Below are 27840 nucleotides of genomic sequence, written 5' to 3'. Positions count from 1 at the left end.
GTATACTTTACAGTTACATAAAGCACTGCTTGTTTTATTTTCTAGTAATGGTCCCCATGCTTCTTTCGTGGGTTCAAACTCTTCGTTAAGATTGGAAAATTGTGTAGGTTATGTTTTCAAATTGCCTGAAGGCTCACAAAGAATAAGTACCTGGGGTATTTCTGCTCAAAGCACGTAGGTCACTAGAGGAGGTGTGTGTTGGGGAGTCAATGGTTTTCATACCTAAATATTTGTTCCTTAGGCCAAGAAAAGATCATAAGATCAGCTAGCACAGACTTGTAAAACACACCATTATGCATCTGTTGAACACTGTATGTCAAGACCAAAGACTTCAGTTAGTCTATATATTAATACTCAAAAGCATAAAACATGACTTTGCAAGCAAAGACACAACTGTGGGATAACTGGTGGAATGGAGCATGGCATGGCTGGATGGATCCACTGGAGGGTTTCTTCCCATCCTCATGCTGTAGTGAAAATTTAAAGCCAGAAATGTCTCTACACCTCTTACTGGTGGGGGGGGGGGGGGGGGGTGGAAATCTGTTCTCAGATAGTAAATATCTGAGAGTAAATATCTAAATTCACTAGTAAATGTTCAGGATACTGAGAGGATTTCTGTCTTACTATATCCCTGTCCCCTGGGCTCAACACCTTTTCTCCTGCTGTAGACAGTATCTGATGTTGGGGGGAAGAAGAACAAAGCATTTATTCCTCAAGCAAAAATAATTCTGCTTGACCTCAGCAGATAGCTGTCAGGAACAGGATTCAGTTACAGCTGTTCTGCAAATATGTAGCCATTCGATGTGAAAGTGTGTTGTAAGCAGTGCTGTTTTTCAGAATGAAAGTGAGCAAAGGTGATAAATTGAAGGATCTCATCCCAGTCTTAGCATATACACAGGCAGAAGAAACTCTCCTGTAAACTGATCAAAGCATATTATAGGAAGTTATCTGATCTTACAACAAATCTCCTCAGTAATTCTAATGTTTAACCTTCACAGCTTTGAAGGTGTCCATCTCAAGACTGCACTAGTCTAACTTTAGCTTGAAGTCAGTCTATGGTGTTAATAAGGAAGTCTTAACAGCCTTTGCCACCAAACCTCTTGTTCGTGCATATCACATTGTTAAGGCTTTTCTTGCATCATCTCAGAAAACAATGTTCTAATTCTGAAATCTTTGAATTCTCACTGGTCCTAGCTACATCTTCCTGATGTGCTAACACCAAACCTGAACATAGTTTTTATGCAAGATAACCTATCATTGATATTCTCATTAATATATTTATTAAATGCATTTAAGGAAAAGAAGTTGCAATTGATGCAGCTTTGTACCAGAAGCTCATGTGTAGGTGATTATCTGTAACATCCCGTAAATCCTCTTCTGAGTCACAGCTTCTCAAGACAGTCCGCCATTCTGTGTAAGTACAATCTGTCTCCGTGTTTCCCAAGTGTATTACATTGCATTTAGTTGATTCAGTGGGATGCGTTTTTAATACATGATCATATTACCCAGTGAGTTAAACTGTTCCAAGTGGTAATCTGTACTCCTCTCTTGCTGCCCCACTAATCTTTGTATCTGTTGCAAGTTTACCGGCAATCACTTCAGTACACTGTTCATCTCATTTTATAAAATTCCTGAATAACAGAGATCAAGGATTAGGCCCTGACAGGTCACTAAAAGAAATTTCTTTTTATTGAATCTGTTGTGGTACCTTCTTATGGTTATGTCTCACTACCATTGGCATTCAAGGTGAATTAAGAACTCAGGTTTCTGCAGAAAGTCTATGGGCAAAACACCTGGGTGAAACAGCTGTGATTCTTCCACTTAGGAGCATAAGATTAATGAGAGAGAAAGAAGAGTATATTCGTCTATATCCATATTCCTGCACCTTGTTTGGATGAAAGTCCTTTTGCCTGTTGATGTCTCAAAACTGAATCAAAGGTAGGAAACCTGGATGTGCTAAGAGCATCAGTCATTTTCTCTTTTCTACATGTACAGAGAGGAATCATCCTTTAGGCTTCTAGTTTGCCATCAGCTTAAGCAGCTCTTTGTAACTGCCGTGCAGCGGTGCAGCTGGCTGTACAGATATGCTTCCCCACCTCTTAAAGTGGATGACTATCAGGATAATTTAATTTTCTACCTTGCATACTCAATGAAGTGTTTTCAAGTGTACAAACTGTCTCAAACATGAATATAGTTAATCAGCTCCCACAGGCCAAGTCTGGAGTTCTGCTGTACAGGTATTTTTCAGTTGTCCTAAAAATCTGTGAAGAGTTTACTTTCTGTAGCCTTCTGTAATAGAAAGAATGAGAGGAATTTTAATTTATTTTAATCCTTTCCTTACTATGTTAATGGAATATAAAATATTGAAAAAAAGGAATCTGCTTTCCAGAAAACAAAATAAGATTTCTAGGAATGGATAAAAGTGAAGAGTTAAACACTTGGTAGCCCATCAATTGTGCAGTTGTAATCAGGTCACTGTGATAATATGCACCAGGATCTGACTATCCACAGAGTTCAGTGCAGTGCCAAAGCATCACACACCTCTGTGCTTCAGTGCTAGCATTCTTTGCTCACCGTGGCCTAGGGAAAATTAAAATTAATTTTATACCAAACTATCACACACCTCCTTCGTGCTTCAGTGCTAGCATCCTTTTCTCACCATGGCTGAGGGAAAATTAAAATGACTTTTATACCAATTACTTCAGCCTTTGTTGCTGTAGTTCCCACAGGGGTGCTTCCCTGTCTTCCTTTTGGTGCCTGGCACCACGCATGTCAGGAGGCAGTCTCAGCAGTGTCCCAGCTGGGCTCTTGGGCACTATGTTGACTGATGAAGCTCCAACCACCATCTGCTCTGATACCCTGACCCCAATACTTCCCCATGGGAATCACAGCCCAGGACTAACAGCACAACCAGAGCCTGGGGGACTAGGGGGCATCAGGGCAGCAAGGGAAAGCAGAAACAGCATTCCTACTTGCAGTGTTAAATTTAACACTTGGAAGATTCAGTGCTGTTAGCTGACAGAAAATAGATGCTGGAAAATACTTCTGCAGCCAGAGTGTCTAAGTGCATGTTGGTCTCCAAGCTAGTGATGACTGTAGCTAGGCGAGGGAAACTTTTGGGACTGGAACCATTTTTAGGTTACTGTAAAAGTGTCTAGCTTACCAAGCTTTCTAATGATTTAATACATCTTTACTATTAAAACTGTAACTTGTGTGAAGAGTATAAGGTTATTTTTGGTGTAGTGGGCTTACTTTCTGTTCCATGAATGTTTTAAATAACAACTCAAGAAACAGCTTTCTTCAACACTCCTTAGAAATGGAACTAGAACTTATCAGCAATTCCAAGTCACCAGGAAAAATATGGCTAATTGTCTGTTTCATGTGTTTCCTGGAAAGCATGCAAACCTCACACATTAGTTGAAGTTAACTCCTTATAAACTTAACATATGCAGTAAAATTTGTTGGACACAATATCTTAACAGTGAGGAAATGTGCAGGGAAAAAAAAAGTTAAAAATAGTTTGATATACAAGCAGAGATGATAACTAACTGTTTTCAGGTGACCTTTGTCAAGCCAGATACTGCACAAAAGTCCTCCTTGCACCCCAAGCCAGTGCCTCAGTCAGCCAGGTAAAACCAAGTGCCTGAGTGCACACCACTCCCAGAAAGACGTTTGCTTTCATTTGTCTCTGTGTGGTAGTTATAGAGGCTGCAATAACAAAAGGATTACATGGATGTGTGATTGGATATTGCAAAGAGTCTTTGCAACCAGGCAGAAGGAGGTACTTAATTTGTTTAAAAACAAAAGCTCATATTCTGAGGAAATCTACAGCACAATCTGTGTGAAGCCCTAATTCCCCAGTTCCATCTGTGCTTCCACCAGCATAGAGAATTACTGACCCTAGCAATGTCCCAGATGGTAGATAAGGATGCAGAAATGAATTGCTTATTTTATTAACTGTAGCTACCTGGGGGAAGGGTGTGTGTGCACGCGCCTGCTATATCCACTGTTTTAGACTGAAGAAAGAAAATACACTATGACGATTAAATCCAGTGACACTATCTTTCACAAGAAAGCTTGCTATTTAAAAATAATGTCAGAAGGGTGCTTCTAATATCTTCTTCTCTTTTGATGTGACTGGCTTGGAGAAACGTGTGTAAAGCTGAAGGACTGAGTCCTGCGTCATAAATGGCAGAAGATGAACTGATAAATGTTGCAACCAGGAGGGGGAAAAAAGCTATTTCTTTTTAGCTTTAGATTTTTATCTGGGAGTTGAGGATTTCCATGAAGTTTCATTCTCAGAGCCTTAATTAAATGCCTAGTCTTTCCATATAATTATTGGAGAGATAAAGTCATCTGCATATGGATTATGAGTCTTCTAAGGAGGACTTTTTGGTTGACTGGGAATGTCAGTTCCTGGTAAGGGTTCACATGAGATATGAAAAGGTAGAGTGTGAATATGCTGCAAGTTCTTTCAAGGTCTTCAGCTTCAGAAAAAAAAAAAAAAGGTAGAAATCATGTACAATCTGAGATAAAAAGTTTCATTTGCTACAACAAACACAAAGGTTATTTCACCTACAAAATTATATGGAATGGCATATCTGCAACTGTATGTAATGTATGTGTGCAATGTACGTAACACTATCTGTTACATCCCAAAACTAATCTTTTCACATATGATCCTGGTTTGCTAGGCTTTTAACTATTTTATTTTCCAGTAATCAAAAAACTATATGAATCACTGATGTGAATTTCACAGTTTTGCCATTGACAAGAGATACAAAGCTGTTTCATCAGGCTAAAAATGATTTGCTATTTACTGACAACGTGTTTGGAAAATAATATAAAGCAAATGTTTTCTTCTAGTTTTTTCAAATTGTTTCAGTGGTGAAAGGGAAAACAATTCATATGATGTGGGTCAGAATCTGCAAGTTTCATTAAAGAAAGTGAGTTTTGAGCGAGAAGACAACGTGGACACACCGTGTCTTACAAAGTCAATAAATATAAAAACCAGAAGAAAAGAAAAATGTGAGAGGGGAAGGCTATGAGATAAAATCTGCCGTAAAACTGTACTTGCCATTTGATAGCCTCTGAAGTGAAACCATGGTATTTTCATAATATAGTTTAAAATCACCCATTCTGCTTAGTTTACAGCCCACATCAACACATAAAAAGGCACTTACAAAAACTACTAGGATTGGATAGGGGAGTACTTTTTTACCCGTCAGACAAAAATAAAACATAATAGAAATGTTAACAATAAAGGCCTAAAAATATTTTTCTTTTTATGAGGGAAAATATCTGTGATGGGACAAAGAATTGCAGTGAGGCTGAAACTTGTTGCTGTGGTTTTTGTAAAAATAGCATATATAATCTTCATCTTACTGTGATTTTTGCCTAGTATCACACTTACTCTAGGACCTTATACTCTGAGGATGAGTGACATCTGGTAAAAAGCAGCACTTTGAATTAAGATTGATTTTGACCAGTCAAAACAAGGCAGATTGGACTGTGTAAATCTCTTTAATGATTACAAGTTCAGCTGATGCAGGATGGATGCCAAATGTTAGTATTGTGTTCAATGAATACTTTAGTGTAGTATTTGCCTGATGGATCCCACAGAAAAGACATATGAAGCAAACAAAACTGATGAACTTTGGCCTCCCTTTACTTTCATGGAAAATGGTTACTTTTTCTGAAAAGGTTTTATCTTAGTTTACTCTCTTAGCAGAAAGTGGATTTTTTTTTTTTATTTTTTTAGCTCAAGCTTTCCTTATTGAAAACAACTGTACAGAATTTAAGCAGAAAGTTAAACTCCCTCGTGCTGTTCCATGCCTCTTTGTCTGCAGTCACAGCTATGTGATCAACAGCATTTTAGTTGGGCTTGACAGCCCCCAGAAGAGCAGACACGATGGAAATCACAGAAGATCTTTCGAGACCCCTTTTGAGAGGGAGCTGTTTGGAAAGTGAGAGACCTTCACAAGTGTTTTTTGTGTAGATTGTTTTCATATATGGAGCATGGAGGAGAAGGAGGCTGTAAGGTCTCCACAGGTGAGGAGATAATGTACATGCAGGCGTCACAGCAGAACATTTTCTAGGATCCTTCGAGACTGGGAAATTCTTCCAGAGCACTGTGCATGCGCAGTGTGCACTACAGAGATATCACTAGACTGGCAGAGATGCAGAGGTACAGGGAAAAAAATATTTCAGCTGAAACAAAAAGTAAATTTAAAATGGCTAGAAGGTGTTTAAAACTTGCTTGCACAAGGATTAATGCAGTGTTCTCTCTTCCATTGGTGACAATAGGAAATGTTTTAAGGCTAATGCCATGAATACCATATGCCAAGAGAAGGTGGCACTCCAAAGGAAGTATTACTGGGAACAGTAGGGTGAAACTGAGCAACGGGAAATGTAGGCTAAGCAGCAGAAAAAAAAATGTTTTAAGTGAACAGTGAATAATCAGTTGAGGAATATGGCAGAAATTCTATCCCTTGAGTCACAAAAGTCATAAAACGATCTCAAATGTGTTTATGGGGACACATCACCATGCTGGTATGAAAGTGACTTGATGGTAATTTTATATCTGTAGTCTTTCTTTGGTTCAGAAAGACCAGTCCAAGTAGACTAAGCTTTAAAATTGCAAACAGTTTAATCATTTTTTTTCTTACTTATTTAACTTTGATTTTAGGCACTGAAGTAGCTGCTGGTATCAAGTGGGCTTTTTGGGGGAGGAGTTTATGCCTAGGCAAAAACATATAGGTTTGTGGCACTCGCATGTAGGTTTGGCTGGTTATCTGGGGTCTGTCACTGCTTAGTGAAATTATAAGACTTTTTCAGATGGACCTTTTTCCTTTGTCAGCTGTGAGAGAGTCCCTCTGTGCATCCCCAAAACGAACCATACCATGGGCTGTCCCAGATAATGTGCTTCTCATCGTTTTGGGGATTACCATACAATAACTGTGAAAAGTGACTCTTGTTTATCAAGCAATGGGGAGAAAGAGGCAAGGTCCTTCTAATGCAAGGAGTAGATTCCTGTTTAATGAGGTGGCAGAAATGTGAGCAATTCATTTTGAGAGAGACAAAACAAAAATTGAAGGTAGATTTAATTATGAGGATGTGATTTGTAAATAAGCTTTGAAAGAGAAGAATGCATAATCAAATTATTTACCTATATTGTCATTCTTGATGATTTGGTATTTTGTCTCCTGATCACGACTGAAAATTGAGCTGTCAGCTGTCTCTCTTAAGTATTGTGCCAGGGTGCTAATGATCATATCAGAGCCAAACGCTTTATACATCAGTTTAGGAATGTATTTTCCCGCATGAATTATTTTGTTTGTCTAAAATGATTGATTTCACTAAAAAAATAAGTAGCACAGTTGCTTCCAAAATCTACATGAGTGTAGAATTAGGCATAAAATAGGCTATTCATGGTTCCTTTAGCCAAATATCTTCCTCAGGCATAAGTACAAGAAACATTGCAACAGCATTTATGACATCATAAACAAAGATAATGAACACGTGATTTTGCATTTAGTGGTTTTATTTCTCCCCCACATGGGCAGGTATATAGCTCTTAATAGTTTTTGTTTGTTTGGGGATTTTGCACCCCCTCTTCCCCCACCCTAATTACTAGCTTTATCTAAATTAATATGGTTATTATCATGTACGCCAACGTCCATTTGTGTTAGGAAAACTGTCATGCCATTCTTTTCTTTCTGGATTCATGACTTCTCTATTTAATCACGCATTCTTTATTGTTGAGTGATGCCCAGGAAAGCTTGAACTACAGGAAAAGGTCAGACTAGTTTGTTTTCACTGGTATTTAGTCATTACTGGAATCACCCATTAGGAGTTGTTCAGGAATTGGATTATTGTCTTGGGAGAAAAAGAAGGTTTACAATGATTGTTGGCTTCTCTGAAGCCTTTCTGTACTTCTGCAGTGAATGCCAAGAGATTGCAGCTAGAAGGGAATGTGCAGGGTCCGTAGAATTTGGGAATACTATGAGTGGTACTAACACTGCTCCACAGAAGTTAAACAAAGCAGAGCTGCCTTGCTGAAACCTGAAGTCGTCTAAAGAGGAAAAAGGACAGAGGTTATAATTGCACAACTGAGCTATGCTGATAAAGCTACCTTTCAAAAACAGCCATGAATATTTTTTTTCTCCACCAGTGAAATCTCTGGAAAGCCCTAAATAATTGACTGTTCGGGAGCCAGCAACTGAAATAGAAGTTGGAAATGCTGTTTGCACAGGTGGCTGGCCTACTGGGAGACTAAATGCTTATCCTGTCGCTCATATCAATTATTCTGAGACTCTGTCTGTTTAATGTCTGCCAGTTTTGATAACAACAAAATCCTTTTAGAAAACTGCTGATGCAACATTTATCATGCTATCTTTATGGGACTGATTTTATTTCATTCTACTTTTGCAAATATGTGGTAAGCTACGGTACTGGAGGAGTTATCAGGACATGAAGTAACAAGCCAATTAAACAACTACCCCAAATTCTAAAGTCTAAAAGTATACAAGCCAAGACACCCCATGGTGATCTAGTTTGGTTTATTTTAAAAGTGTGGCATGAGCTTCTGCACAAACACTGAAATTTAACTGTTCATCCTTGCAGTTGTCAAGGGACTTACCTGTCTGCAGGCAGACTTCGCTGCCTGCTCCAGACACTGCAGCATCTCATACCACACACAGAGATTTGCTTGAAATGAAAGCTGCGACTTTAATAGCTCCTCCCTGTGCAAACCAGCAACTGGGACAAACTCTGGGAGATTTCCCCAAATAAGCAGATGCTGAGACCACAGCAGTCCTTAAAAGGAGGCAATGCCTCATCTTTCCACTGAGATACACAAGCAGCAAGTGGAAAGTCCCCCTTGGAGCAGATGAGACTTTTGGTGGCATTGCACATCTGCACTGTGTGGTTCTCTTCAAACCTGTGGGAAATGCATACGCAACTATAAATTGCTAGCTCTCCTATCTAAGGAGGAAAACCAGGGAAGAAGAAGAAGAAGAAAAAAAAAAAAAACCACCACCATAATGTAATTTGTGACCTCAGTGCCAAGAAATGTGCAGACTTTTGGTTCCGATTCCTGACTGCGAAACCCTTGGGTTGCCAACTCTGTGCAACTCAGAGCAGCAATAGGGAATCAAGCAAATGCCACCCACCAAGTGTTTGGACTCAGCAGCAGCTCTGTTCCTCTTGTTACCTTAGTTAACCTAGACCTCCTCCCTACCCAAACTGTTTGTTTAACCTAAAGAATAATAACTATCCAGTGCCGCCAATTTGTCATGTGGGAGAAGTTATTCAGCCCCTTTCAAGGAGCTCATGGGCCATAGCCTTGGAGAAAGCACGCAAGAAGAGAGAAGTGAGAAGCAGGAAAGCCCCAGCAAAGGAAAAATTGTGGCAGAAGAATGCTATTAAAGTCTATTAACATCTTGAAAGACATTTGAGATACCATTTTAAAGTTTCGCCAGTCTTCTCAGCCTTTCTAGATGTGGTCATTTCACATAAGGCGTCACATGCACCAGGGCAAGGGGTGGGGTGTTGATTTGACATTGCTTGCCATGGGATGGAGGCACCTTAGGGCTGCCACTGCAGAGGACATTGCTTGTCAAGGCTCCTCTATACTGCAGCTTGTACTGTTGTTGTTGCAGTGCACTGTTTGCTCTTGCTCCTTACCCTGATCCCAAATGCCTTTTTACTTGGCTACATAGAGTTGGAGTTAATCTGTTTTGTGCTAGAGAAAATGTATGAGCAAAGGGAAGATGTGGAAAGCAGGGCTGAGGAACAGAGAAGCCATAAGTAATGAAAAAAAGACTTAAAATGAGTTTGAGGGTGGGTTCTTTCCTTAAAGAATGCAGTGATATTGGAGCCTTCTGAAGCTGCTGATATTAATTCAGCATATACAGGCTACTAGAAATGCAAAGAATAATCCTTTACTTTTATTAACCCCAAATCATATTATTCAAATAAGTTCAAAGTGGAAAGATCTGGGGACTGTGGCAAGCCAGTTAGTCTACTGGCAGATATTCTTCCCCATTAATGGGAAACTTAGAAAAGATGACGTTCTACAAATACATAGCATTTAGGAATTCACAATTATTTCATGCAGTTATTTATTCTTCTTTGTTCAGACCAAATGTTTAGGGAGGATTTGACAGACTTTTATGAGATGGAATACTACCACCATCCTGAAATCCTCAGTCATATATTTATGGCTAAAGAGGGGAACCTAGCCTCTGCTGATGTTAGTTCTGCACACTGCCCAAGTCTTTGCATTCAGACAGAAAGTAAAATGGAGATTAAGTGGTAATGATTTCCCTGTAATATTTTATTTTCAATCCAGCTCCCTTTTCATGAGGACCCATCCTTTACAGGCTGTCATCAGGTTCATGCAAGGTAGGAGTGAGAGCACACCTACCTCAGTGACTAATCTTTGTCTTTTAGACAGGGCTGAGTGTGTAGTCTCCAGGTCAGACAAAGTATATCCTCAAAGGAGAATGATTCGACTTGTGGATTTCCTGTACTTTCCTATTGTCTGGGAGCTAGTGTCAGCACTGTGCCTAGTTATCATCAATCCACAAATTACATCATTAGAAGGCCAAAAAGTCCTCTCTCACAATGTTGTTTGGTTTAAATTTCTGAGGCAAACTTTCTCATTGGTTTGTGATAGTCTGGGCAGCAATGATTTTTTCTTTGTAAATCATATTTAAAAATTCAACCTATAATCAAGTGAAATGAGAATAATGTCCTCCAGTGTTTCTCTATGATAGTGGGTTTTATGCAGTCACCAGTGACTCAGTGACAACTGGTCATTTCTAATCATTATAGTCCAATTGCTTTGCAAAAGAAAAGCACATTTAGCAAGTAGGTAAAATGACCAAGAGCTGAAAAAGTAGCACCCATTTTCTTTTCACAGTTTACCCTTCTGATGGGATAATGGAGTATGCTGGCATTACCAATGCCTCTGCGTTTAGTGGAGAAAATAAACCCTGTTATCTCAGACGCTTGAGACAAAGAGACAAAAGGAGAATCTTATTTCCAGTTCTGCTTTGGATACGGATACCTAAGTACAAATTGGAAGAAGCATTATGGCCACAGACAATCTAAGCTGTAAAATAACAATTTGTTGATGTCAAAACTGGATATGTAGAGAAACATTGCCAGTGCCTGTTTTGTGCTTGATGTGTATGATCCTGGATATCTTTCCAGAGAAAGAACGGAGTCCTCTGTGTATATCTTTAAGTTTATAAACATGTATATATACTGAATCATAGAATATCCCAAGTTGGAAGGGACCACAAAGATCATCTAGTCCAACTTTTTCAGTATTTTGTACAAAACACCAAAAAAAAAATCTCTGCATGTGCATGTTATATACAATATGCTAGCCTTCATAACAGATGCATTGTGATAATGGTGTCTGTGACAAATTGCAGGGTCATTTGATAATCTGAGTCCTCCTGGGCTAAAGGGCACTCACTTTTGACCTCTTCACCTACAAAATATTTTTGTACTAGGACCCTTCCTGGGGGACTCAAACCAGTGAGGCTCTGCCTAACAACAGCTGCCTTTGAAAATTAACCAAAACATATCCATTGCCCCCTCTCACACAAGGTCTTCATTTAAGATAAATACATTGTTCTAAACTGGAGTGTACTGCGATAGTTGGCCCTTGGTTTATTACAGGTTTCAGATCCAACAGATCATTGCTTTTAGTGCTAGGAATTTGTTATATCCTGGTCTGGTTCTCATCCATTTACTTTGAGTCTATCCATGATCTTTCTTGTGATCTCAATAGTTCTAAAACACAACAGAGATCCTAATGACCAGTGTGCAATCTGGAAAGGACAAGACATTTATGTCAGCTGTACATGTTTTTCTATTTCTGAAGACTGTTCACATACTTCACTGGTACAGGAGTTCACAAAAGAGGCACAGAGAACAAAAGTCTATAAAACATATTTTGAGCTCTCTAAAGAGTGTCCAAAATATGACCGTTTTAAAATGTGACACATATAGAAGACAGAGCCATCTCATTCAGTATCCAGTTTTACTATTGGTTGTTTAGTTTGACTTACATGGCTTCCTTGTGGATGTCTAGCCTTCAGAGAAATTTCACTGTTTCTGCCAATAAGTCTTTCTAGGCTGCTCTCACAGTGTGTGGTGTAAAGTACCCACTTATAGCAGTATGGTTTTAGGTTATAATCTCTGTAATAGAGTGAAACAGAAGCTTTCACTAGAGAGTCTTTAGAAGACATAAATCAAGCTATTGAAAAATATGGGGTTCAGGTGATGGGCACAGTAAAATTCTAATTTATGTGTAAGTTCCACAGGCTCACAAACTTCAGCGCAAGGAATACAGAATCTTAAATGCTTTTATGTTTTCATCAGTTAGATGCTTATACTCTTCTCCATTATTTCCTATTGGCAGAGTAATGTACCTCCAATGCTGTCATAATTAACAATTTTAATGGCAAGGATGCATGGGTGGAAGCAAATGTATCTCTTGTCATGAAAACTCCAGTGAGCATTATCCTAATTATTTTTAATTCAATTTTATGGGTTTTAGAAGATGCATTTGAATTTTCAGCTCTGAAAGAAGTGTTAAAGTCTTACAAAAACAAGCATTTCTCATGTTTGTTTTTTTTTTTTAATAACATTGTGTTCTGATTATTGTTCCTTAAACTTATTCAAAATTTTGGGTTACATATTACACATTTGCTAAATAGTGAACTAGAGAGAGCTGATCCTGTGTAGATTAAAGCATAACACATTTAAGTTCGGCTTTTAAATCTTGGTATCAGACAGCTTTTTCTTGCAATATGTTTTAATGTAAGAGGTGTCAGATTGGAATAGATACCTGGTTTTCCATCCACCTTTTCACATTTTCGTGCTAGGAGGAAAGAATCTTTCCTGTTTCCTCACAAAGCTTGGTGTCAGCTCTTTAAAAGCCTGTCACAAAAAGAGGTTTGGTTTTGTAATTCAGAGAAGTATCTTTTTTAATGAAATTGCCTAACATGCCCTGCAAGGAATCAGCAGTAACAGAAACTAATAAGGAAACATGAGTGAAATTCATTATAATTGTGACTAAAATCAAAGTCCACGCATGCTGCCTCTGAAAATAAATATTATGTGACATTATGTAATATCCTTTATAATTTAGACATTCTTTCTAACCCTTCTTTAGGATTTCATGATATTCCCAGTTGCCACATCCATTCATTTGAAATAAAAATCAGGGAAATGCCCTTGCTTGCTCTATTCTGCTATTGCAATTTAGCTTAAGGACAGGGGCTCACCCACTGTGCAGAAGTTAGAAATATTTCAGAACCATGCCCTCGGTTGCAGCACAGGGAATAATGATATTGCTCTGTAAACCCCAGACCAGAAGCATCTCTGGATGTCAGAAACAGACTTTGGAAGGAATGCATCCTTTAGTGTCACTTGCAGTACAGAAGATTAAATGTTGGGTGGCTTGGATGGGTTGGGAGATCATTTTCCTGTGATGGAGAGGCTCCACACTTGCTTCTGCTCTCATGCGACTCCTGTAGTTTGGGGTGTCAGAACTTTGTATGAAAGAGGATGGTTTCGTTACAAGAAATAAAGTTACAGAGAAAGGTGATTTTACCTAAATTGTCAAATGCTAAGTTTTTGATTTTTGTTTTTCTTTTTTTAATTATACAAAGAGGTATTTCCTCTTACTCTTATTTCTTCTTGTGTGGTGTGCACATCTACACTATGGTAGATAGGGGCTGTTCTCTAGCTGCGACAAAGCTGCAAAGGCCTCATGGTGTGGAGCAACAAGTCTTTGAAGACCTTTTTCTTTTGTAGTATGCTGGACACTGGCTAGCTGACGTTGCTTGTAGTGCCAGAAAAATAACTAAGGACTGATTTTCAAAATGAGATACACAAGGGCAGTTGTGAAATGTTATCTTTCATCCTGGTAGAAACACATAGACAGTGACTAACATTTTTCTTCAGTATCCATTGTGTGCTTGGTTAACCTTGTTTTCACAGACAAGGAAAATATTAAGCAGCTGTCTACTCATTTATTCATCCCCTAATTGCACATGCAGCTGAAGTAGCTGCAGCCCAGGTTTCAAAAACTGGGTTCCTAGAGCATTTCTAGAAGCATTTCTATAGAGTAGTTCTGATGTTGATCACATACCTAGCATAAAGACAGAAGTGTGACCATGACACTTGTGCAAACACATTTGGAACGGCTGCTTTTTAATTAGTGACTGTGAGTGCAGCCTGCCAAATCCTGAGGCTTCTCAGTGAAGAGGCAGTTTTATTAAGGTCAGCATCTAGTCATGTGCACTGCTAAACATTCGCCACTTCTTGATTGCCTACTGAGAGCTTGCAATCCTGAAAGCTTTCTCCATCCACGTCGAGTTGAACAAAAACGTTTTGTCAGGCAACTGCAGAAAATGAAAGCAGTGTAAGGAAGGCGCTGTGACAGAATTTCTCATCTCTGCTGTCCTTCCATGAAAGTGGTGCCTTTTAACTTGGCAGGATTTACAGCCAGTCTTCTGTGAAGTTATGTCAGCTAAAGCCCTTTTGACATTTCAGCAAGCAGAAATGATTTAGTACTGTTTCCTTGTACATTATTGGAACTTAGAATATCACCCATGCTCTATATAGGGCTTGCTTTCTGATGTAGATAAACCACTGAAAATAGCTGGAAATGCACATAAAAAATAAACCTCTAGTGTCAACCTGGTGATTCTACGTGCACATGTGCTTTTTACAGACTCTACACTAACTTTCTGGTAGAAATTTTAAGGAAAACATTCTCTACTTCCCCAAATGGCTTATGCTAAAGCAACGTCTTTAGAAAAGAAATTGAGGAAGAAAAGGTGTTTGGTCTTCAACTTTTGTTCTCTAAGAATGTCATAGTCGGTTGAAAAATAAGCAGTGAAATGAAAATACATTGAATTAGATGTTTTCTGGGGCCTTACTTTTTACAGTTCTTTTGACACGTCTTCTAGAAGGACTTTGAGGGATTTGGAAGTTGTCATGGTGATTTGTGGATGCCAAAACATTCAGAAAACCTTAGGGATAAGATCTTAGAATAAATGTTTTTGTTTCTGCACTTTGGTATGGTCAACACAGAATTATTAATGTTTGTGAGGTTCTTGAAGAACAAAGTATGCATTATGGACCATAGTCATGGAGTAGCTTTATTTTTCTCTGTTTCATTGTGTCTGTGAATAACTCATCCAGCTGAAATGATACAGTGAACTAGACTGCTGGGAAACACAGTGTAGGCAGGCTGTCGATACAAGCAATTAGTGAAGAAAACGATGTAAAATAAATTTTTGCTCTAAACTGAACTAAATTGTACAAGAATTTGCATCTGGAAACATCTGAATGTCTTCATTTATTGCTTGTCTTGCAGGCCTGGAGGAATGAATACCAAACACAATGGGAAAAGTTCTGAAGTTTCTGTAACTAAAAGCTTCCAAGAAGTGCATGGAAACCAAACTTCATAATACTTTCAGTAGGTTTCTAAATGCAATACCTTCAGAGAAAGAAGAGTTGGCAGCATCTAAGAGACCAAATGTGTCTCAGAAGATATTTTGCAAGCATCTAGAATAGTTGGGCAGATAAAGAATTTCAAGGGAATAGAAATGCATCCTCAAAGAAAATTTGCAACAGTAAGGAAAATGTAAAGACTGGCCTGTTAGGTAGAAACAGTTGAGGGCTAAGTTGCTAGAGGAGATGGCTGATGTTTATTTTGCAAAACTAAACAGATTGGAGGAAGACATAAGCAGTTGGAAAGGGGAAAAAAAGAACTATTAAGGGACTGCTCACAAACCACTGGGACCAGAACTCCCAGCCTGGCAGCTTCTAGCTCTAATTTTCAGCTTGCTAGTCTTTTCTTTTTGTAATGTTTCTATTATTGTGATTTATAAACAGAAACCAGCCAGTTCCAAAGTGTTCTGAGCAAAGGTTTCATAATCTTGACATTTTGTCTTTGGATGTAATTTGTACATAGTGAAGAAATAGTAAAAGAGACTCTTTTTAAAAGTGTGGTATATTTTGAATTTTCTATCCTGTCTTCCTTCACTGTTTGGCCAAGGAAAAGTTCTTTCTCAATCAGTTAATGACACACACACACACACAAAATCCATAAAACCTAAGGATTGCCGTGGAGATGGTATAGCTTATGCGTTTCAGAGCTGAATATGCTACAGCCAGGATACATGATGTTTTATTCTGTCAGTACACACTATCAAATATATGATAGCTCCACTCGTCTTAGAAAAAAATGCAAACTCAACTGGAGCACACTAGACTTAGCATTGATCTAGCACCTGTATGCTAGTGCTGCACTGAGAAAGCCACTTTCATGGTTCTGTGCACAGGAGGACTTTAGCTTACCACCTCCTTGCAGCTTTCCTGGTGCGTGATGCACAAGGCTTTGGTGCCTCTCAGAGAATAAAGTGGAAGGTAGTACAGGAAGTGACAAATAGAGTGGAAAGGGAGAATTAAAGCTGTGTAAGCATGGCATACTTTTGAAAGACTGAATATTGAGCAGCCACAATGCTCTCTCCAATTTACCAGAAATATATAACAGAAAAAGCAACAAACTATTATAGGTGACACTTTGTCAGAAAGACTCTCTCTTCTCTTATGACAAACATTTTTGTATCAGCATAATCTATTAAGATGTCTATAATCTGACCACTGGGATCTTAGAATACGATGTTTTCCCTTTTTTCCCCTTCTTGAAGACATTTTTGAGTCTCCCCTCTCCCCTTCTTAACAAATGAGTTCACGAACTTCACCCATAAACAAGATTGCTGCTATCTGAACTTTTGGTTTCCTTTCAAGAGTTTTGTTGAGACATCTGTGGTTGAATCTTCATGAGTCTGGACATATACTATTCCAAATCCTTTTCCCTAGCCCCTAATATGGCAAAGCCATTCCTACTCAGTAATGCTCATAAACATTTGCATAAAGTGAATTGTGTACTTGAATTGGGACCTCCAACATATCCTGTTTGATATACTAGACCTCATAAAAACAAGGAAAGACAGACATAATTTGTGCCCGTCTGGAAATGAAGTGCTTCTCTGTTTCACTAACATAAGGATTCCTCTCTCAAAGGGAGCATAACTTCTGGGCACTGCCTGCTTTTGAAACAGTCATGGCAAAGGAGAAATTCTTTTATAATGCAAGCAAGTAGTAAGTATGAGAAAAATGTATGTATAAAAGATAAATAGCTTCTCAACAGTCCAAAGCATTTTTGTCTCCCTTACTAATCAGCTGACAGGGCTCTTTTCTACTTGGTCTTCCTCTCTACTTATTCTTCCTCTCTCAGAAGCTGCTGAACATTGTAAGGTGTGAAATAAGAGTAATGGCAAATGACTATTCAGTCCTGTATCCTGTCTCCAGCAACGACTTATACTGAGCATAAGGAAGAGCATAAGAATAGAAAGTAAATGGAGTGGTATGTTGATAATATTAAATGTATGTGTATCTCTGCCTCTAAATTCCAAGCTCCATCAAGGCTTGGAGTGTGAAGAGTGAGTGAGATGATTTAAACTTTACCTGATTAATTAACAAGCAGACAAGAAATGCCTATGAAAGGGAAAAGACCTACAGAGTTGTCTCTCTTTTTTTCCCCTCTTTTTATTTTATTTTATTTATTTTTAACAAGCATGGGAACAGGAGCACTTAGGCTAGGTCAATGTACTTTCCATTAAACTCTCATCAGTAGAAGTGTAAGCAGTTCTTAGAGCAAGAACTGCAGTCCTTGATTTTGGTCTCCTCTTGAGCGTGCTTCAAGGCCATGTTAACTCTTTCTTTCTTTTCTGTCCCCATGAAGCTGTCTTTCTTGCAATGAAAAACTGTGTAATAAGAAGGTGAAGAAAACCCCATTTTGGCAGCAGGCAACTTTTCAGTGATAAGGAAAGCATCTGGAAGTGTGGTAGGGGTTGGAAAAACATTAGGCAGAGGATCTTCTATATTATGTGCAGTTGCTACGACTTTTGCATTAAAATGAACCCACCACCATCCAGAATTGTCTTATTCATTGATGAATAGGCTGGATGGTTACAGACTGTGAAGATCTGACAGAAATACATTTAATATACTGAGCACCTCCCTGCAGTCTAGAGAGTCTAGTGCTAGAAGCTGCCATCAGAGAGTTGTCCTTGCTCATCTGTTCCTTTTCAGCTGGCCTAGAAGGGTGGTTCCCATGCATGCCATGTGAAGTACCACCCTCTCCATCATCTCACTGGTGAGTCACAAGTGCCAAACTCCAGGTTATCCAGCTCTTTCCAGGGAATAGGCACCTAAAGACACAGGAAAGACAAACCTTACGTGATTTAGTTGTGAGTGAATCTCACAAAGTCTGTGCTGCATTAGGGAATTAAACTTGGTTTTCTGGAAATCAGGTTGTACTACTAGGCCATCCTGCCTTTATACACATTTACATAAAGGGTGATCTTAAGTAAATTATTTGGCTGATACCAAAACTAAAAAGAATAATCTAATTGTACTTCTTTTACTATCTGTAACAATGAAGCTCTCTTCATTAAGGTTTCATTATTTGATATGCCACAAAGAATCAGTGAGGACAGTAGTGTTTTATGAAGAACTGAATAGTTTAGGTCAGGTTTTTTGAATATTTTTTTAAAGGAGAGAAACAATATTAAGGTAGCCAGCCAGAAAGCCTAAGGGAATCATTCGCATTCAAGGTGTTAGTATTAAAAGGCACAATAGGAAGCAGATGTGCAGAAAAACAAAATAAAACTGCAGGCAGGAAGGAGTACCTCAGGCTATGGCTGTTCCTACTGTACGAGTTAATGAGAACTCGGCAAGGAATTATTAATTTAATTACAGTTCCCAAGCAACATGTTAGCTTATCTTTTATAAATGATGTATTAGAATCATTTGTGACTAAGAAATACAAGCTCTTGCACAGTACAACATGTAGTAAAAAAAAAATCCAGCCTGCATTTGGCCCACCAGCTGCTGTATAGCACAGAATGTATTATCTCAATATTATTATGGCCTGGCATTCACAACAATTTTGTTTGGTGACCTTACCACCAGATGCAAGAAAAGTGCTTATACAATTTTATGAGGACTTTGCTTGGTAAGGATAGATAATTTTGTTTTGGATATGCCCGTCCAGCTGAAGAAATGTGGTTTGGTAGATCAGCATTTGCTCCTAGGGTATGCATTGGATGTGTGTTGCAGTGATTCAAAATCCCTCTTCCCAGCTGTCCAGAGAAGAGCAAAATGATGTATGTCAACTTATTTCATGATGCAGGGCCAACTGCAGGGCATGAAACTGGGATGGGGAGCACTGGAGTGACTCCAGGTGCCACAGCTGCCACCAGGTCAACACAGATCCCAGTGTTTGCCCAGAGCACTGTTAGTTCTTGTCCGGGAGCTGTGAGCATGTCTGGCAGTGTTTCAGTGGTCTGCCCTTTGTTTTGTATGGTCAACTGCTAGTGCTGAATTAGGACTACAATAATTAATTTCTCATGTGTCCAAGTACTATAGCAAAAAAAAAAAAAAAGTCATAGTCTAAATCAAGATATGCTGAAATTGTCAGACCTCACAAAACACTTTGAGTGAGATTTCAGGTCATTCTCAAATTTATATGAATCAGCAGCTGTTGCTGAAATGGGGCTGCATCCTTGACATTTATACTGAAGAATGAAGGTCAAACCCAGGTTTGATAGACAGTTAGTTTAGAAGCCATGTCCATTCTCAGATGAAGAGGAAAGAAAAAAGTTTTTGTTTGGAAGGATATTATAGGTTATTTAATCCAGAGATTTTCCATAGTTCTTGCTACTCTCATTGACCTGATCCAAAAAAGGGGGAAGGTAGAATACTAAAGAAATAAGTCTGGTGCTATAAAATGGTCTCCTGAATGCAAAAGATGCCTTTAGGAACATTAAAGAAGAATTATGTACAGCTCCTGTGTGTCAGGCTCAGGTTTTTCCAAAAATTTTATTGTCCAGCCGGATGTGACAGAAATTAAACTGGGTGCAATTTAATGCCAAGAAACTGATGGTAAAGAGCATCTAGCACTATATATCATTGGGAAATCATTCTGGAGGGGATAAAGATATGCAACAATAGGAAAAAAAAAAAAAAAGAACGTTTCACTATAAAAGGGGCTTTAGAAACATTTTTCTGTTATTTTTTATAAAAAAGTGCATCTTAGTAGAAGATTATGAGCTCTCAGTATGAATTACTATAAAGAAGAAGAAAAAGGGCCACACTAGATAGCTTATGATAGGTGCCATGCAATGTATCACATCAGTAGCGTACTATTGGGCCTGAATCTGGGAAGAGACTTCCCCTGGGTAAAAATATTTATTGGCTTTATTTATTTGTTTTAATTAAAGAAGTTGAATGCTAATGCATGTAGTCATACTTCCTCTTCCCACCCCTCCATGTGTAGACAGACCTTATAGCATGGCTAAGAGATTTCCGTGTCGGGATTATTCTGACATTTGCTCCTCGTGAGCTGGAAAAAAGCCAACTTGGAAAAGCTGGAAGGAAGAAACTTCCTTCCAGGCACTTGGGGTTTTACAGAGACTTCTGTCCTAGTGTTTCACTCTGTTCCCTTGACATAGGAGGGAGGGGGAACAGCTCAGACCCACTTGTCCTATTTGTGACTCGAATTAAAAATCTGTTACTATGAATGATTTCCTGGGTACAATGTGACTCAAACGGGCCCTTGGGTGTTTGTGTCCTGAGCTGGGTGGAGGAGCTGGCTGCTCTTCGGCCCTCCTACACATTCCACAACCTCTGATCATGCAAGATGTTTATATAGAATTCTACACATGCAATCTGGAATCAATTTTGGCACCAACAAACCAGATTTTAGTTTGTCGGCAGCCCTCATACTAATGTGTGTGTATGAATTTAGAAATATAAATGTATACTGGCAAGCTATGAAGCTGTATAAGGTGATTGCACAGTCCTCATCAGTTTGGAGTGACAGGTGGAGATGCAGAATTGCTCTCCATGTTCTCTTGCTCTAACTGCAGACTGTGTGCGCATAACTGGACCCATCTTTTCTGCCTTTTCTAACATTTCTTTGGCTCTTCAGGGTTTGTTGTTACCGCTACAGCACACCAGACTGAGAGACTAATGATAGCACGTGGGGCAATGCCGTACTGTTTTAGAAAAGGGGTGAATGCAGCGGAGAAAAACAGATACTGAAAGTTAACACACAGTTCTGCACTTAATTCATGGCTGACCTGTCTCCCTTGCTCACTTTCAGAGAGATCAGCTTTCATTTTCCCACCATACCCCAGCTTGCTCTGTCTGAATTTACAGAGATGCCCTCTAGAAATCAGACTGCAACTTTTAAGATCACAGGCTTTCTCTGGAGATGGCTGCTGATTGTAATCCTGCCCAGCTCAGAAAAGCTTCAAGCTTTCTGGTAGAGTTTCACCGGTCCCTTATTTGAAAGACATGGGTCAGAAAAGGTCTAGGAATTGTGGTCAGACAGAGCCAACATCCAAATTGCTTGGATTTGCTAAACCAAATTGCTTGCAAGGTCAAAGAGGAATAAAACTTCACAAACTTGTGTTCATGTTTTGTTTGACTATCAGAAATGTTACTTACTCTGTTGTTAGTCTGTATCAGTGTCATTACCGAAATATCTTGATTGTCACTTGGGTCCTTTCAAGCTGAACAAGCCCCAGATATTTTCTCACAACCACATATGTAACACATAGAAAGGTGGTGTAGAGCTGTACTGGATGCTATATTCTATAGTCCACTGTGTCATAATGAAGATAACTATCAGTTTTTGCTAACTACATCAGGATAAAATCTTTTCCTGTTTTTTTTTCTTTTTCTTTTTTTTTTTCTCCATTTCATTTTTAAGTGTTTATTTAGAAGAGGAAGGCTCTTAAATGTTATTTCCAATGCCAAAAGTTAGACTTTGTAATCCATAAATAGATAACTATGGAGCTTAATTTTGTAAGGTTTTGGACAATCAGACAGTAAACCACCCCCTCTGAATAGGTGACTAATTAAGAATGAACGAGGCTTGCTATGTTGTTGTTCATAGCTTAGGCTTACAGATCCCTTCTGCAAACCAAAGTAAACTACAAAGAACATAGTTCACAAGCCCCAGAAGCCAAGCCAGCTGACGTTCTGTGTTGATGTTGTAATATACAGTTCAGCTGGTGGTAATGAGTGGGGTGATATATATTTCTCCCTTTGCTTAAACTGACTAAATGAATTAGGGTTTAAGCTTCAAACTGTATATTTGCTCTAGAATTTCATCTAATTCCACTTGCATCACAGCGCAACATTTAAACATAAAATAAAATAGTAAACTCAATTTTTCCAAGTCTATAGCTTGTTGACATTGAACCTCACACAGTTCTTATACTGTCTGCTTGGGCCGACATGGCGCTATTAGATCAACAATACCAGCTGTTTTTTTAATTCTCTTGGGAGCCAAAATTTAAATAAAGCTAAATATTAGGTCTGTGCTTAGATCTACTCTATAAATATTGTCATTAATTTTGGAGACGTTTGTGCTTTTTTTTTTTTTCATTTAATTTTTGTTGTTGATCTTTGCAATCTTGCATTTGACATTGTTTTTTAAGGTACTCATAAGTGTTTTGTTTATCATACTTTTGTAAAGCAATTTTTCCATCAAGTTTAAATGTTTCTAATAGGCTTCAGGGTTTGTTTGCTTTGCCCCTATAATAACTTTTATTACAGGTCCACATACTTTGTCACAGCATATGTCAGATAGAGCATGGGACTAAGACTCAATAGGATTTGGAACCAGTTGCTCCCCTTCTGGTGTCTTTGTGATGGGTTTTGACTGAAAAATAATCATGTGCCTCTGTGATCTGAAATGTGATGTGCTCTCAAACTGTTAGTGAAGATACCAGAAACTGAATATAATCTGGTTGTTTTTGTTTGTTTTCTTTCTATGTCTCATTTCTGCTGCTTCATGCCACAGCTGAAGACACTATGGGTATTACAGGCTTTTCCTTGGTGAAACCCAACTACTGTAGTGGTCATCTATTTACCAAATACATATGTGTATCTGAATAACACCAAGCTACTCATGCTTGATCATGGTTGATCATCTGAATCAGGGAGTGCAAGGTGAACATACAGCTAAACTGACCAGTACTCAATGCCTAGACAACATGTCATGGGAAAATTTGGCTTCTATATACAGCTTTCCTAGCAAAAGAGTAACATAACAGTGTTTAAAACAGAATAAATTAAACTTTTTATAGCCTGCATGGTTAATCTGTGGGACGTATCAAGGTGAGGTATATTATGGTGTCTCACCAAGGTATCACTGACATGAGTTTGAAACAGGAACCCTTGACCAGTCCTGCAGGCGGAATCTAAAATATTAACTTACCCAAAGGCTGGGAAACTTGCTCAAACCCAACATTTGGATCTTACCTTTGGAGTACCATTATAGCATAGCTTCATTTTGGTGTCTGTTTGTGCCTGTATAACATACACCTATTCATAAATGGTTTGCCTTCTCTTTTATCTTCACTTTTCTTCCTCTTGGTTTAATATTGATGTTCTGGTACAGAGCTGACACCAATCTTCACCTTTGTGAAACTGCTCAGATAAACACAGTGTATCTTCTCTCTGTAATAGTTCAGTATGATGACATGTGAGGGAAGAAACAAAGCATGAATATATAAGTGAAATGGTTATTTGATAAAGGTCACTGGGTTTTATGTATGAAGATACAACAGGGTTAATTACCTTTACACCCAGTGGACAAGACATTTTCTTAATGCAGCTGATAAAGTATCTAGTGTTATTTGTCCTTTAACTCAAAGCTCATGTGTTGTATACAGATTTATCACACATGCTTGCTGTATTTTTTTTCTCAGTATTATATCAGGCCATCCAGGTTCCACAGAAACTATAGCAGTGTCTTCCTGCCATTGTACACCAGGAAGTGCCGGCAGATCTCTCATGTCCCCTGGTCTGCAATTTCCCTCCTTCATTTTGGGAATGTGTTATTTTTAAACAGCTAGAGTAACAGGAAAAGAAAGTTGCTCCTCCACAACACAGGAACAATGGCTGTGTTACTGGGCTGGCTGGTGTCGGTATCCCCACCACAGCACCCTGGATGTTGTGGGTCATGTTGGGTGGTTCCAACATCTACAGCATGCACCTTCAGTTAGTGACAGGAGAGAGAGACGTGGCCATAACTGCCCAGTCCGTTACCATTTTGTGCTTGGCATTTGCCAGCAGGCTGCCTTTCTATGGGAAAGGAGCATGGTCCACAAAAGAGGAGACATAAGGGACTTGCACACCTCCTTGCCTTACCCCCATATACCTTCACCCACTGTGTTTACAGCTTACAGTAAATACCAATTAAGACACATAAAGAATTTAGTGTTAGACCTACATAATTTTATGCTTACAGCATTCTCTGAAGGCTATTAAATGTAATTTACCCATTTTACTAAAAGTGGAAAATGAAGCCTACCTTTACGAGAGCTCTTCAGGGTGAACACTTGAGGCAGGATGTTTTAAGACCCTTCTTTGTGAATCAGTGTAAAAATCAAAAGCAAAGTTAAATTTTATTCAGTCCTTGCATCCCTTCACATGGCTTTTTGACCAATGTCTCATACCACAGTGAACTATTATCCCCAAAGCTCAATACTGTCTGTCAGTGCTGTTTCCTGAAAGATTAAGCTATCATTTTGGTGTGGAAGGTTGTAATTTGCAGGACCTCAACAGAGATAACTGGATTTTGTTTGTTTCTGCATAGAATTGGAACATAGGTAAGATTTAACTGCAGAAAATAGCTTAATTTCTGAAGTATTAAGGAGGACAAAAGAAAGCATGAGAAGAGAGGTGCTAAGTCTGACTCTCTCAGCATGCACACAAGTGCAAATCCACAGTAATTGTACTCATATCAATACTCCATCAAATGCAGAGGCCCACATCCTTAATGAACTTGTGAAACCATGAGGAAAAAAAAAAGTCAAGACATGAAAAGAGTACCAAGAAAGAGATGTAAAGGGTTTTATACGGAAGAAAATAAGTTAAGAAATAAAAACTGTGTGTTTGAGGGTTTGAAGTACCAAATATTTATGCACACAAATATTTATATCAGTTTATATGCACTAATAAAAAGGAAAAATACACTCAATATGCTCCAAATAAGTGAGACTCATCTGGGAATTAGTGAAGTGCTTCACCACATAAAAGAAATACATAACTAACACAGAAAGAACTTGATTTCAAACTTTTACAGCAAATTAGAAAAATAAAGGATCTTCTGTTAATAATTTGGTAGCCAAATAGTTCTTGAATGCATGCTGCAGTTCACAAACTGATTAGAGAAATGGGATTATCAACTTAATTTTTGTTTATATTATAAAAATAGAAGACTGGAAAATATTTTTTTCTTTTACATTTTAATTGTAAAAAAAAAACCATGAATAATGTAACTGGAAGAGATTATGAATATATTTTATTACAGAAAAATACAATTATTTGGTGGCATTAAGCATCAGGCAGTATTTCTTCATGTTCATATGTTTAGATCCTATTTTTTATGAGTGTTCAAAGTATAAAAAGGGATGAAATGGTAAAAAACAAACAAACAAAAAACTGTTTTTAACCAGATTTCTCCGCAGAGGTATGTGTTAGAAAGGATTTTTCCCAGCTCTCACAGTGGTCCTCCATGCAGAGTGTGGTGAAAGCCCCTCAGCCAGGCATGCTCTCTATGCAGGAGCTGCATATTCCTGCCTCAGAGAAGTGCTTACAACATTGTGGATGATACAGAAAAACAAATGTTAAATAATTATTTTGTTACTCTGTCAGGCCACTTGGGATGAAGGCATTTCACGTCCTGAACCTTTTGTTTTGCAAATTCTTTCAGTCGCAGACCATTGTGCATTGCATTGGTGGAAAGAGGCCCCAAAGTGCTTTGGCAAAGATTCTTAGAAACACTATTTTCAGATTTTAAAAATCTCATCTAGGAACATCATTGTCTAGCTGAGCTGCCTAGAGCATGTTTTTGAGGCTCCAGTGTTATGCATTCTTGTTTTTGTGATGCTTAGGTTTTGGACAAAGAAGCAGAAAGTATCTGTCTAATGAACAGAATCCAAGATTTAAAGACATCTCAGATTAGACATTGCAATTAAATCCTTAGCCCCCAAAAAATCCATGCTAAGCCTCTGAGCAGTATCAGCAACAACAGGAAAAGTCTTTTCCTCCGTTTGTCTCCAGCACTTTTAACTTGGAAAAAGTTTTTACTGATGAAGCTGAAGCGGGATTTAACACTGTGTGCTAGAGCAAGGAGGGTGTCACGAAGGTAGGCTGATAAATCAGATGATTTATCCCAGCTGAGGATTTGGCTCCTAATGCATTGTTAGTTTAATAGAGACATATTAAAATAATAAAAGGCAGTGAATCAACAGTCTTCACAGAAAACCAAGTAGTTCTGGCTACAGAAAGTTCAATCACCATAAGAAGGGTTGTTATTTTTTTCTTCTTTTATTTTTTATTTTTATTTTTTTCAAACCGTTGGACATCATCTCTGTCTGCTAGGTCTTCTTGAGTTTCCTCTCTCTAATTCTGAGAAAATTACTGCTCTGAAGCTACTTCCATACTGCAGAGCCAGGATCGCACAGCAGCTGTGTTCAGGATATACTGGAGGCAAGGCGTGCTGCAGCATTGCAGCAGCTGGTACAGCCGGGGAAGGAACAGCCTGCTCCCAACAGGATGCGCTTCTCTGACTGTTTGCACAAAAGCCTTGGATTCCTGAAAAGTGTGATGGTCCTCCCCCAAGAAAAAAGTGTCGTTTGACCTTGTAAATGACTCTTCCTGTAGAATTCCTACAAAAGCTGCTTTCTATTGCAGGAGTAATTTGCAAGTTAATGGGGAGAGAATAAGGGTGTCTGTCAGGCTGTAAACACTTGGCAGCCTGAGCAAGGAGCATCCTTGGATACCTCAGTGCCACCTTGTCTCTATCTGAAGCTGAAAAGTGCACATGGATCTTTATACCTTTCCCTTAGTATGATTTGTCTTGCCTTAAGAAAAGGAGAAAAAAAAAAAAGAAAAAAAAGTGTGTGTGTGTTCCACGATTTCTTGTGCAAGGTAATACACATACGTCGGTCTCAGGAATGTAAGTTCATAATTAAACTGGGAACTTTGGCATTTGAAACTTGTGGAAATTTACTGTAAATGTATTAGGAAAGTAAGGTTATATGCTCATAATCAGGATTCTGTTAGCAGTGTGTTTTATTAGCTCCACAGTGTTATTTTTTCCTCTTTATTTCCAATTTTCTTGGTTTGTACATAATGATTGAGTTCTGCTTTTGAAACTGAAATAAATAGCTGTGGGTGAAATTAGCCCTACTTTTGTGGGGAAAAAAAAAAAGGCAAAAATCCTCTGTGTCCCATTTTACTCTGTTATTTTCTGCATTTAATCGGTTTTAATTAAAATATCTTTGATGATTGATAACCTAACTGGCAACTAAGACTGGAGGAAGTAGACAATAAATACATTTGTTGTGGAGAGTCATATGTTCTTAAGACTTTTAGCCAGTAACCATATATTCAGAATTTGTGTTACATCAGGTCTGGTAAATTGATCAAATAATTCTTCGAAACATATTGAACTGAATGAATGTTGCATGAAGAGATGTTTGTTCATGTTAACTAGAGAGAAGTGTTATGTTCACTATTGCTTTAAATCAAATCTATGTGTCTTGACCAAGAGAAAGTAAAATTAATTACGATCTCTATTTAAAATGTCAGAACTATGTGTTTGTGAGTATTTTTATGCATCTATTAAATAGCAAAAATGTAGGA

At 38.4% G+C, this 27840-nt stretch overlaps 1 long non-coding RNA gene across 1 annotated transcript in view; it reads left to right on the top strand.

Annotated features, from left to right (window-relative positions):
- Positions 1–27840, top strand: part of LOC310899501 — a 74576-nt gene that overhangs the window by 12191 nt on the left and 34545 nt on the right. The window contains exon 3 of the long non-coding RNA XR_014584351.1: positions 26575–27151. This is a non-coding gene — a long non-coding RNA (uncharacterized lncRNA). The remainder of the gene's footprint in view (positions 1–26574; positions 27152–27840) is intronic.

Source organism: Anser anser (genome assembly GCF_964211835.1).
Source record: "Anser anser genome assembly, chromosome: 4".
NCBI classification, from domain to species: Eukaryota; Metazoa; Chordata; class Aves; order Anseriformes; family Anatidae; genus Anser; species Anser anser.
The sequence above is the reverse complement of the archived record's forward strand: the minus strand, read 5'-3'. Positions and strand labels throughout refer to the sequence as shown.